Source organism: Mirounga leonina, unplaced genomic scaffold, assembly GCF_011800145.1.
Source record: "Mirounga leonina isolate KUSES-001 unplaced genomic scaffold, KU_Mleo_1.0 Mir_176, whole genome shotgun sequence".
Taxonomy (NCBI): Eukaryota; Metazoa; Chordata; class Mammalia; order Carnivora; family Phocidae; genus Mirounga; species Mirounga leonina.
The window spans coordinates 11,153,578-11,166,565 of record NW_023270454.1 but is presented as its reverse complement, the minus strand read 5'-3'; the positions used below and the strand labels follow the sequence as shown (position 1 = coordinate 11,166,565).

The 12,988-nt window shown below is 52.9% G+C and overlaps 1 protein-coding gene across 1 annotated transcript in view; it reads left to right on the top strand.

The window, feature by feature from the left end:
- The first annotated feature begins 457 nt into the window (after nucleotides 1-457).
- Nucleotides 458-12,988, top strand: part of FAM167A (family with sequence similarity 167 member A) — a 42,728-nt gene continuing 30,197 nt past the window's right edge. The window contains exons 1-2 of the mRNA XM_035022674.1: nucleotides 458-653; nucleotides 6,880-6,981. The gene's annotated coding sequence lies outside the window, so the exon portion shown is untranslated. The remainder of the gene's footprint in view (nucleotides 654-6,879; nucleotides 6,982-12,988) is intronic.

Below are 12,988 nucleotides of genomic sequence, written 5' to 3'. Positions count from 1 at the left end.
CAAGCCGCCTGTGGATGCGGTGTAGGCTCTGGGCTTGCTCACGCGAGCTGCAAGGTCGTTCTTTTGCCCCCTCCTCGCAGGCAAACTGCTGACAGCGGCAAAGCCACGTTGCCATGGTTGAGGGAAGGACTGCCTTGGTTTCAGGTTTAATAAAAAAATATATATATGGATATGGATATTTGGGTTTGGCTTCGTCCAGGGTTTGGCAAACGCGTGTGGTTTGCTTCTCCTTGCGGCTGGGCGGGGGCTCCGGTTCAGGTCCTGGCGGGAAGGAGCAACTAGCGGGGCTTTAGGACCCGGCTGCGCGTCTGCTGGACCCCGCGGGTCCCGGGTCCCCCGAGCAGCGGGCGGAGAGGCTTGAATGAGATGCTGGCGGGGATCGGACTGAAACCGCTCGCGGCGAATAGCTCCGCCGTCGCCAGGCAACCGCCCTGACGCAACGCAAAAAAAAAAAAAAAAAAAAAAAAAAAAAAGTCCCTTAAAAAAAGAATAGTGCCGAGAATTCACGGGAGCAGAGAGAAAGGGAGGCAGAAGCCGGCTCAGCCCGCGAGGCCGGGGCCAGAGGCTGCGGCGGGCACCGGGAGCCCGCGTCCGGAGAAGGAGGCGGGGAGCTCGGTGACACCCTTGGAAAGGGCCTTGGCGCGCCTCGGAAGGTAGGTTCGCTACAGGGGAGGGGACGTTCCCAGGACTGGGGTCGGGGTCGGGGCTGGGCGCCCCGCTGGGGGTGGTGCGGCTGTGGCCCGAGGCACCCGCAGGGGGGGGGCCGCAGGTCCCCAGAGCAGGCACTGGCAGAGAACAGCCTGGTCGGGGCTGAAGAGCACCGATCCCACCCTGGAGTGGACACCCCGCAACCCGCCCGTAGGAGAGCAGGGTCCTGCCTCACCTTCCCTGGGGGGGCTCACTTGTCTCATGGGGAGTGGGACAGCCTGCTGGACTCCATCTCCCACCTCCTTGCTGGCCCGTTCCACGGCCAAGATCCTGCCCGAAGGAAGCAATCCCTAACTCAGAAGAAGTGACCCAGGACACTTGGGCCCTGGGTGTTCTGAAGGGCTGAGGCCAGTGTGATCAGAGGGAACTGCACAGCCCAAAGGGCCCCAGGGGAAGGAACAGGTCAGCCTTGAGACTGCCCCTGGCCCCCGGAGGAGGGGGGAGGTGTCACTAAGAGAAGGCAGGAAGGTCTATGGTCCTTGGCTAGAGCACAGGTGTCTCCCTCCACCAAGTCAGGTTGGATGTTCTGCTTTTAAAATAATCCCTTATTGTCTGTATCTGGTTTTCATTCTCTGTGGCGGGTGGTTCCTCCTGAGAAGGTCTGGAAGAGAGGCTGATTCTAGGCTGGTGGGCCACAATCTCCTCTTAAACCCACAGGCATGTTCTCCCAGATTAAGTTGCCATCCACTCCCAGCCATTCCTGGGACCTGGGTCCCCATCAACAGGGGAATCCCCTAAGTGCCCAAGGGAGCCAGGGTCCCAAAGCAGCTTCCCTTCTGATGCCCCAGAGATGGTCCTGCTGCCAGCCAGGCAAGGGATGGAGAGGGGAGAGTGCTGGGCAAAGTCCTGGAAGACGCAAGGCGACCATGGTGCCTCTAGCCCAACCGCGTCCGCTCGTTTCTGCTAGCATGTTGTTAAGGGGTTTGGCAAAGCAGCCCTGAGCTGTGCTTAGAGTGGATAGAGATGACAGCTCTTTTCTGAGTACATTTACCGAGGAGGCACTGCTTGAGAACCCTTCGCATCCACTGGTCATTTTATTCTCACCATGGCCCTCGGAGGGGACACTGTATCCCCATTTTGCCGATGGGACTCCAAGAGACTTAGAAACTCTGTTCGGCGCAGGTGGCTAGTGAAAAGAGCCGGGAGAATCAGCCTCACGTGCCTGACTCCTAAGTGCTCTCAAATGAAGGCTGCTTTAGGAGATCAGAGGGGAGAGGCCAGAGAGGGGGAAGACACCATTTGCACCTGGAGAAACTGAGAGCTGTGTGGCAGGGCTCATCCTGTGTCTGGGGACCGTCCCTCACCATCCTGAGGGACCCTGTGGAGCCCAGAAATTCATTTCTTGCATCAGGAGCCTGAAATGCTCTGCAGTCCGGCCTGGCTCACTTCATCGGCGCTTGCCTGAAGTGGAGAGAGGGGTTCTCCCTCACCCCCTTCTCCTCCCTGCCCACCTGAAGTCCCCCAACTTTTCACGCACTTGTTCCCGTCTTGTCCTGCCAGATACACGCATGGATTTCCACAAGATGAATAGTCCCGTTTCCGTATCTACCAGCCTGGCCTCCCTCCAAAAAAGGACTCTGGCAGGGAAGTAAATTAAGGCAATGTCTAACTGTCTGCTGAGAGAGACCCACAGAGCCCCAGGCCAAGGGGGAAGAAACTGCTCGTTAGGCTCCCCACACACTTGGGTGGTTTTCTCTAGGTAAATTTGGCTAGTGGAAAACTCCAGTGCCCCCACACGAGCATCTGGAATTTTCAGACCCCTCTGGCAGCTATGCTCTAACTGGCTCTTTGCTTAACAGGGATGTTGAGCTACTTGCAAAGCTGGAAGATGAATGATAAGCTGAACGGTTTGCTCCCTGGTTTATAGAATAGGGTTGAGGGAGTTCTTACTAATTGGAAATCTCCTAGGATTAGCCTGGATGGCTCTCAATATGCAAATTGCCCTGGGATGTGGATTGGGGTGAGGAGAAAGGAAGGAAAGGGCAAATTCTGAAGCAGTGCTCAGGCCCACCTCGAAGGCACAGGGAGGGGCTACAGAGAGGGTGGGAGCAGGGAGGATGAGCCAGGAGGTGGGAAAGGGGTTTAGCCAGGAACTTGGCAATCAGCCTGCAGAGTTTGGGCTGCCCTAGAGGGTCGAGTTGCCAACATGAGTTGGGAAGGCTGCAAATGTCAGCGTCTCCATGGTCAGCACAGTTGCCCTGGTGTGTGAAAGCCCAGAGCTACCCTACCGCCCACCCCCGTTTCTCTCTGGAGAAGTGTGGGAGAGAAAGGAAAGAAAAGGAGAAAGAAGGTGGGCAAGAGGAGAGGTTAGAGGCTTACACTCCCCACACCATCTGCTTTCCCCCTGAATGCTCTCCGATCCTGCAACAGCGCCCACCCAGGAAAAGCCCTTAGAGAAGGGAGCGCATAGGGCAGCCCCCACCTCCCTGTGGGCACCGCTCCTAGAGGAAGGGCTCTCATCTCAAGGGGTAGAGGAGTAGCGAGCACTCCAGCATCAGGGGCCTCCTCAACCCAGGACCCCTGCCCAGCAGCCTTTGCAGAGCCCCAGGAAGGGGCCAGGGTTCAGCTTATCAGGCGTACAGACTGAGCACCATTTCTTCAAGACAATCTCTCCAATATGGCCAGAAAATACCCCCCATAAACACACCCAGAATCTGATCTAATTGTGGGAGCTAGTAATGGGTCCCAAAAGACTTCCTCATAGGGCTTGTCCCTTGAGACCTCGAAGGAAAGGCCCAGCTCAGAGCTGGTTTGCCGGGTACATAATGGGCCGAGACAGTGGCCTCCACTGTGGCCATAGTTTTGGGGCTTACTGAAGGCCGAGCAGCATTTCCTCATTCCAGGAAGCCAACAGAGCCTCTGAGCGTGAGCCGGGCACTTGGGGCCCAGAGGCCAGGGAACTCTCAGGGTGATGCGTCCTGGGTCAGGATCCTTGCCTGGGAGGACTCTCGGAGCCCTGACTGTCCCCCTCCCCTCACCCCCCTAAAGTGAAAAGTGACACCAACTCAGTCCTGTGAGCATTGACATATGCTGTGCCCTGGGGACACTGAGTTAAGCCCGTTTCGTCATTACTCTAGGGTTTGGCTGATTGTTGTTTGTTTATTTGCTGGACGGCAACCACTGCAAACTTTGAGGAAGGTGAGGGTGAACCTCGTTAGCAGGTTGGATGAAAGCAAGCCTCAGACTACATTCTGCCACATATGTAGACATTTTTTTTTAAAGATTTATTTATTCATTTGAGAGAGAGAGAGAGCACAAGCAGGGGGAGAGGCAGAGGGAGAGGGAGAAGCAGGCTCCCCACTGAGCTCAGAGCCTGACATGGGGCTTCATCCCAGGACCCTGGGATCATGACCTGAGCCGAAGGCAGACGCTTAACTGACTGAGCCACCCAGGTGCCCCTATGTAGACATTTTTTGAACAACTATTTGCAGGCAGGCCCAGCAGAATTTATACAGCTTGTTCTGTGGACTCAATGAGGTCATAGCCATCTGTCTCTCTGGGTGTCCTGACCACCCCTGCCCTGAGGGCTCACTAGATTCTTTCACCCTGCCTTTCCAGGTCAAGAATGTCTCAAGTAATTCTGGCCAACCCACATATCTTGAATACCTCTGTTTTCACCAAGGAGAATACATTTCTAACACTTACTCTGTTAATTATCAAATGCCTGGTGTCAAGCAGAGAGAAAGACAGCCAAAGCACCTGCCGTAGCCCCCTCTGGAGCGCAGACCCTCTGCCTGAGGCTGCTGGCCAGGAGTGGGAGTCCCGATTTGAATGCACCCTTATTGCGGCTAGCCTAAAGAAACCACACAGAAGGGTTTTAAGATCAGTCATAGACATTGTATCACAGGGCGCCTGGGTGGCTCAGACGGTTGAGCGTCTGCCTTCGGCTCAGGTCATGGTCCCAGGGTCCTGGGATCGAGTCCTGCATCGGGCTCCCTGCTCCTTGGGAGCCTGCTTCTCCCTCTGCCTTTCTCTCTCGCTCTGTCTCTCATGAATAAAAAAAAAAAAAAGAAAGAAAAAGACATTGTATCACAGATAAGACAATGGTCTTGCCCTCAAGGAGTGTGGAGTCGGATCAGGGTTGCAGGTTAGAAAAGACAATTGGAAAAAGAAAAGAAAAGAAAAGACAATTGGAGCAACCCAGAGTACTGAGCTGACCGGAAAGTGATATTCCGAGCATTCTGGAGCACGCGGATGTACATGAGCTAACTTGAATGGTTTGGCAGCCGTTCCGCCCTCCCTTTGATAGGCCAAGGAGAGGCGCAGCCAAGTGTTGTCATGGACGGGAGGGGACAGTCCTACTAGAGGCGTGACTAAGAATTCACGTACACTCTGTCTCATTGGGACCTTCCAAAGCTTTGAGGTAGTATGAACCCCATTTCATGGATGAGGAACTTGAGGCCGAGAGGAGTAAATCAATTACCCAAGGTGGTAGAATTAGTAAGTGGTGGGACTGGGCTGTCAACCCCTGTCCCCCAACACTCAGCCCTGCCCCATCCCTAACCTGCTCTATCTCTTTCTCCCGCTACTGATTCCTACCCTCAGCTACGCGCAGCTCAGGTTGACATGAGTGGGGAGAAAGGTCACACATCCCACTTTCTGTTCTGCCTGAGCCAACTGTTCCCTCCAAACCCCAGTGTGGGCACAGTCCTGCCCCTTGGGTTAGCTGCAGGCATCGCTGGACATTGCTAGGCAGGCTGAGTTCAGGCTAGAACCACCCCCGCCCTCCATGCCCAGCTCCTGAGGACGGACAGGCCCTGCCCAGACACAGGGAAACTCTAAGGGCCCTTCAATCCCTGGAGAGGTCAGCACACCCAGAGTATGAAGGTGAAGTGACTTGCCTAAGCACAGAGCACACCATGAAACTTCTTAGGAAGTCCTTGCTAAACCATTAGGCTTTGGAACTTGTAATGCAGAGCAAAATAGAAAGCCCATCATCAAAACAAATTCCCATTTGAGCTGGACTTTGTTGATTCTGCTTATTTGAAGTTGAAGCCAATTATCCTGTGGATTTGGATAGTTCTAAATCTGCCTTGTGTAGGGGCTGAGACACATCCTCGTCGGGAGACGCTTTGGTGGGCCGAACCCCACAGGGGGACGATGTACACCCCAGCGCCCCTAGCTGTGAAGTGGCACCCTGAGTTTCAGTCAGCTGTGAAATATTCCCTGCTTTTATAGCCAGAACAACCTCCTGAACTGCATTCCACTTTGATGTCTGCAAATTGCGTTAAAGGCCACTCTGTATCCGCTTTCTACCCCCTAATCCCCAGTGCCATGGCCTTTGGCCAGAAAAGTGCTGTGGTCACATGCAGCGGAGGGCTGGGGTGGCAACGGGCTGCCTCAGCCCCCTCCCAGGCGTCTCTGCCTCCTCGGGCTCTCCCTGGAGGAGGGCCCCTGCTTCAAACTCTGCATTTCCCATGGCCCCTTCCCCCTTTTCCCCCGCACTCCTCCCCCTCATGGGACTTGAGGATTCTCAGGCACCTTTTTCCCTGCCTGTCAGAGCAGAGCAGCCCTTTCCCAGGGCCTCGCAGCCTTGGAGGGGACACTGTGGCCTCGACCCTTGGCGGCCCAGCAGCCCCCTCCCTGCAGCAGCCCTGCGCTTTCTCCTCTCCTTTCAGTGAGGCAGTAAATTAGGTCTGCAGGTCTGAGGAGCCGAGGAGCCGGGGCCTCTCCCGGCAGCAACAGGGAGCACAACTCTTTCTTGGTGATTTTCTGGGCAACTGCTTTCACTGGACAAAATGATAGGAAAGGTTTCCACGTTCCCAGCCCTGTGTGTGGCAGGAGGCCTGTGCATCTGCTCTGAGCAGCCCGGAGCAGAGCCCATCAATTATTCAGCACGGGCCGAGCACTTTGAATGTGCAAAGGTCTGAACAAGGGTTTTTAATAGAATCTTGCCTCACAATATCCCAGTGGGATGAAGCAAGGTTTCCAGGTATTCTAGACAGTAAAAGCTCAGCTTGGAGTCAGAAGAGGAATCTGAGCCCAGACAACCCCACTAATGAAGTTGTGTGACCCCAGGCGAGTCTCGAGACGTCTTTGGTTTGCGGTTTGTCTGTGGTTGAAATCTCAGGAAGGCCTCTCCAGCCCAGACCATAGTGTGTGGGGAAAAACTCGTGAACTTTTGTGTGCAGGGTGATTTCAAAATCATTGTGATTGTTCTTGCTATTCCAGGTATGGAAACAGAAGCTCTGAATGATAAGTGAAGGTAACAACCATTAGCACTGGACGCTGGAAACTGAGCTTCACCGGGAGACACCCCCAGGGGGAGTGTGGGTAAGTGGGTTCCTCTGCCCCCCTACTCTCATGGGTGCAGCTCGGGGACATTGTGACCACCCACCAGCTGCTGTGGTCTAGACTCTGCGCATGTTAAGGTGGAAGGAAGTGCAGAGACCACTGCACCCACATTGCACATTTTGCAGGGGAGAAGCAGAAGCCCTGAGAGGGGAAGTGAGTCGCCTCGGTCGCTCAGGATGGGACAGGGTCCCTGGAGCTGACTCTCAGGCCAGGGGCTCTTTTGTTGCCCACTCTGGGCTGGGTCTATCAAAAATGACTGTCTCATTCCCATCTACCAGCAGCAGGGCTTGGACCCTGGCTGGGAGGCTGCCTGGGGGTGCCTGGAGCAGGAAAGTCCAGGGGAATGAGGAACCCAGCCCAGTGAGCCTCCCTGCACCTCCTGGGATCCCAGACTGGGCCTCACCCCCATCAGCTCATCTTCCCACGCTGGCAGCCTCAGGTCTGGGCATCCCAGCTGCCCCTGGGACCGGCCTGGGAGCCACCAGGCCCCCAACAGCAACACCATGGTCAAAAGAAATAAGCTCTGTCTCCCATGCCAGGCCCGTCACTCACATTCCAGGAAGTCATGTGACTTGTCCAGGAGGGTTTCGCTGTCATGAACGGCAGAACTGTCCTGAGGCTTGGGTTCCCTTACTTGCCAGACCCTGCCCTGGAAGGCAGGCTCTAGCCCAGGAGAGAGACCCTCATGCTGCAGCAGTTTGGCTTCCCAGTGTCAACTAGGCGGGGCGGGGGGGGGACACTTCAGTCTAGCTGCTTGGGTCTCATCCTCCTCGACTGCCCAGATCAGTTTTATAGGAAAATGAAGCATTGCCATAAGACTATTTAAATGGCATTATTTGCCCCTGGGATTCCTAAGAACCTGGGCTTTAAAACACTGAAACACTCTAAAGCGCGTATCCTGTTAATTTCTACAAATGAAGCCATTTGGGGGCGTGGCCACAATGGAGGAGTTGGGAAAACTTGGGCTCAAATGGTGGTTTCTTCACTCACCTGTATATGACCTGTCAGGCAGGGAGAATACTATTCCTATCTCAGGGCCAGTTCAAGGGTTCAACTAGATGTTTGCACAGTGCTTGGCCCATTGTAGCCACTAGAAAATGTTTCTCTTCCCCTCTTCCTCTTGATTCTAGGATTTTGTATTTTTATTTCTGTATTCAGTCAGAGAGGAAATGGCCATTTATGTATTTCTTTTATTTTTACCGAAAATATGTGTTAAAATTGAACTGGTGATGTATTCAGAGAGGAAACGGTCATTTATATATTTCTTTTATTTTTACCGAAAATGTATGTTGAAATTGAACTGGTGATGTACTCAGTCAGAGAGGAAATGGCCATTTATATATTCCTTTATTTATACCGAAAATATGTGTTAAAATTGAACTGGTGATACCAAACAAGTAGCTATAAGAAGTATGGGGAAGAATTGGAATCAGACTGTTCCTGGACAGATCCCACAGTTAGTACAGAGAGGTGGCTTGGGCCCCTCTTGATGACAGGGGACAGAAGTCCAGCTTAAATTAGCCCAAGCAAAGGAGAGAATGTATTAGTGCATAGAAGTGGGGAGTTTCTGTCTTTGGGCACTGTTGGATCCAATGGCTCTGAAGATGTTGACTGTCTCTATCTCTGCCTCTCTTTTGGTTCTCCTTCCTAAAGGCTTATTCCTTCTCAATGTAAATGAGTTTTCTCCATGAGGCTGAGAAAGATGCATCCTGGAATTCCAGGCTGAAAAGCCACCTTGTTTCTTCAGATGCCTATATTTAAATCCCATGAAAATATTCAGACTGGACTTGCCTGGCTGTGCACACATCTATTGGACCAGTTACTCTTGCCAGAGTAAGGGCTAAAACAAATGTTTAAGTCTGGGTCACGTGAGCATCCCTGGGGGTGGGGGTGATGGGCAGGGAGCTCGGATTCACAGTCCCTTCCGAACACTGAAATGACACTGGGATAGGCCTCACAGAAGGGATGCTGAAGACATCTGTCCAGCTAACAGGTACATCAGAAATGTAACTAACTAATGCGATCCAAGCTGAGAGAAATGGCCAATACCTAGACTAGTTGGTGCAGAAAAGCCCTAAAAAAATTTTGTTAGGGGAAGAAGCAATCGGTTCCATTTGGAAAGAACATAGAAGGCTGTAGAATGAGGTGGTGTTTGAAGTATGCTCCAAGATTTGGTCATATTCAGACATGAGGTTATGGAGGAAAGATAAAACATCAAGTGAGGCCAGCCCCCCCAAGCCGCCCCACTTCCCAGCTCAGACTCATTCTGACCTTGAAAGTCTTACCTATGAACTTGCAGGAGGTCTTCTGCTGGGCAGATTTGGAGGTAGAACTACTCCAGCTGGAATGTGTTCACACATAATTCACAGCATCACCATGCTCAGCATTTATTGAGCATCTACTATTTGTAGAGCCTTGCGTTCAGGACGCAAGAGAAAGCAATGCTCTTCCTATTGAGGAGCTAGACGTCTGGTCAGGGAGGCAGGACACTCCCTGAGGAGTGTCGAACAGGCAAATGTGCGGTGAGCATGATGGAGGCCAGTCCCTGGGGAATTCAAAGACTGACCTGGTGGGCAAGGCATCCTTGAGGACTTTTGAGTGGAAACAACCCCTTAGCTGAGCTTGAAAGCAGAGCTTTAGTCTTTGTGAGGAGCATGGAGGTCCCAGACAGGCCATTCATCCATTCAACAAGGTTACTGAGCACCTACTGTGTTCTGAGTACTAGGGTCACAGGAATGAGCAAGAGAACATCACTGCCCTCGCGGAGCTTACATTCTAGGGGGTGAAACACACCATAAACAAGTAAACAAATAACATATAACATCATAGTTGTATGGTGAGTGATAGCAGCTATGGAGTAAAATGAAGGAGGGTGTCTCGGTACGATGGTCTCCATGTGGAGGGGACATCTGAGCAGACATGCGGGAAGTGGGTGCCTGCAATCAGGCAGAGGTCAGCCGACTGGGCCGAGGCTTAAGGGCAGGCAGTGGCGCCTTGGACTCTTAGACGAAATGGCTGGATTCTCACAGTGACTTGCTGCCAGGAGGAGTCATCCAGGCAGCAGAGAGGACTTCCAGGAAGTGGGAAATGAAGGGTTCTTCTGGGGGGCAGCATGCAGCCCCTGCAGGTGGGCTGTCCCCTGAGGTCTGTAGATCTTGGGGGGGGCATTTGAGGAAGATCCCACCGACATGCACAACCCTGGTATCGTCCCCCTTCCCTTACTATCGTCCCCCACCACACACCAAGAGCACACATGCAACAGTGTAACCCACCACACACACACACACACACACACTGTCCCAGCGCAGTTCACCCACACCAGGGTCCAGTCTCTGCAAGATGTCATTCCCCCATCTCAGGAGCTCCCTCCCAACACCGGCTCAGACCAAGACATGGAATAAAGATGAGCTATGTAGGGCCAGACCAGCGGGTGTCCCCTCCTGCTTCGATCACCATAGCAACCTCTGACAGGAGAGAAAACCCACTTTCTGGCAGCTCCTCGAAGCTCCCTGGCTCCTTTGGGCAGCCCTGTAGGGCGCAGGGCTGTGTCCCCCCGCCTGCACTAGAAATTCACAGCCTGCATGGGCCACCACCGGAGGTCAGGCCTGAGTCACCCCCCCAACCCACCCCGGCTCTCCATTTAAGTTAAGCATTGTGGGTTTATGATTAAACCTGGCTGGAAAAGCCGCCTTGTCAAAGCTCCGCCTCCACGCCCCAGACCTATTGACCCCTCACCCACCTGGGGGAAAAAAAATTAGTTGCTTTAGAAAAGGAACGAAAAAAATTCAGGTGTGAGTTGTGGCTTGAGCTGCCCTGAATTTAAGTTTATAAGAAGCATGATAGTCCTCCAAGCCCTTTCCCCTCACTCTCTCTTCTCATCCTTGCTCTATCTCTTCAGGGTGGACACTGCAACAACCCCACTTTCAAAACGGGGGGGCCCTGTGATTCTCAGCTGGAGGGGGCCCCACCCGCCTATCAGGGGCATGTGGAAATGTGGGGAGGGGAGAGTGTTTTGGATGGCATGCTGTTTTAGGATACTGCTGAACCCTCAGGGATGGATTCTGTCTCCCCAGATGAATTATACATCCCCCTCTCCTTTCAGTTGGGGCTCTTGGTCTAAGCACCAGAAAACAGTGTTGCTGTAAGGAGTTCACAGAATTGGCAGGAGGTAGACCTAAAGGAGAAAACAGGCAGAACCAAGGCAGCTCCAGAAAACAAAGAGTGAGAGGCAAGGCCCTGTGAATTAAATGGTTTGTCTGAGACCGACTACGTGGGGTGCTAGGTTTTTACTCACACAATACCCCCCAAAACACTCTGACAACAGATGTGTGATTTTTCCACACCAAACAGCCCTCTGGTTCTCTGCAGATGCCAAGTGTGTGTCATATGATCTCCCTCAATTTTGACACCATCGAGCTAAAGTCAGTGTCAGACCCCGCAAGTGAAGGGGTCAGTCCCGCAGACTGTCCCCACTTCCCACGCCAACTACAGGTCCCGGATTGTCGCTGGTACCTCTGATCTACTGGCTATACATTGGGAATTGACCCCAACCCCCTCCTCTGATTCACTAGTTTGCTAGAATGGCTCACAAAACTCAGGAAGCATTTACTTTCATTCACCTGCCAATGAAGGGGTACATAAGGCAAGGTAGGAGGAAGGGGTGCAGAACTCACATGCCCTCTCCAGGTGCTCCACCCTCCCAGAATTTCTATGCGTGCACCAACCCAGAAGCTCTCTGAACCCCTTCAGGCAGGGTTTTTGTGGAGGCTCATTACATAGGTGCGATTGATTAAATCATTAGCTATTTGCCATCGACTCAATCTCCAGCCCCTCTCCCCCGACCTCCCAGGGCAGGGGGTGGAGCTGCAAGTTCCAACCTTCTCATCACAGAGTGGGCTTTCCTTGAGTCCCCTCATTAACATAAACTCAGGTGCGGTTGAAAGGGGCTTGTTATGAATAGTAAGACACTCCTTTCACCTCTCTGGCTCTAGAGCTATTTCAAGAACTAGGGACAAAACCCAGACATTGCATCAAGAAATATTCTTACTGCTCTCATCACTTAGGACATTCCAAGGGTTACAGGAGCTCTGTCTCAGAAACTGGGGATGGAAACCAAATCTATATTTCTTATTACATATCACGTCCTCCAACAGCCCTTTAACAGGGATGATCTGGCTAAGATAATGCCACCTCCCCTGCACTTCACATCTGCCTCCAAGGCTCATGTGGGCCACAAATGAATCCTAACCATTTCTGCTTCTGGGCCTCATGCACACCACATTCTTTTTTTTTTTTTTTTTTAAGATTTTATTTATTTATTTGACAGAGAGATCACAAGCAGGGGGAGCGGCAGGCAGAGGGAGAGGGAAAAACAGGGGCTCGATCCCAGGACCCCGGGATCATGACCTGAGCCGGAGGCAGACGCTTAAACAACTGAGCCACCCTGGCGCCTCACACCCCACATTCTGAGGCCTGGGCCTTAGCATCTGACTGGTCAAGCTCAAGTTGCATGCTCTCACCTGGGTGTCAGGGCGTGGGACAGGAAGGAGGGAGGATCTGATCCTCTCTGCTCAGAGGAGAGGCACCCATCCTGCTGTCCAGCACTAGATGAAGAGCCCCCTGAAAGCAGTGTATGGTAAACAAACAAGACAAATGCCAACAAATATCCACTGTGTTATTTTATATTCTCTGTCCAACACAGGCTTATGTTGGTTATAAACGTCAGAAACACAGTTTCTCCCTGTGGTGACCAAGATAGCCCCCAGGAGCCCCAGGTCAGCATGGAACATGGCTGGTTTCTGGATAATTCTGGTACAGAAACCTAGGAGGACTCTGATTGGCCCAGCTGGGGTCATGTGCCCATCTACTCAGGACGGAGAAGGCATGCCCGTCTTGAAAGGGTTTCAGGGGGGCTCAGGTCATGATCCTGGAGTCCCGGGATCGAGTCCCGCATCGGGCTCCCTGCTCGGCAGGGAGTCTGCTTCTC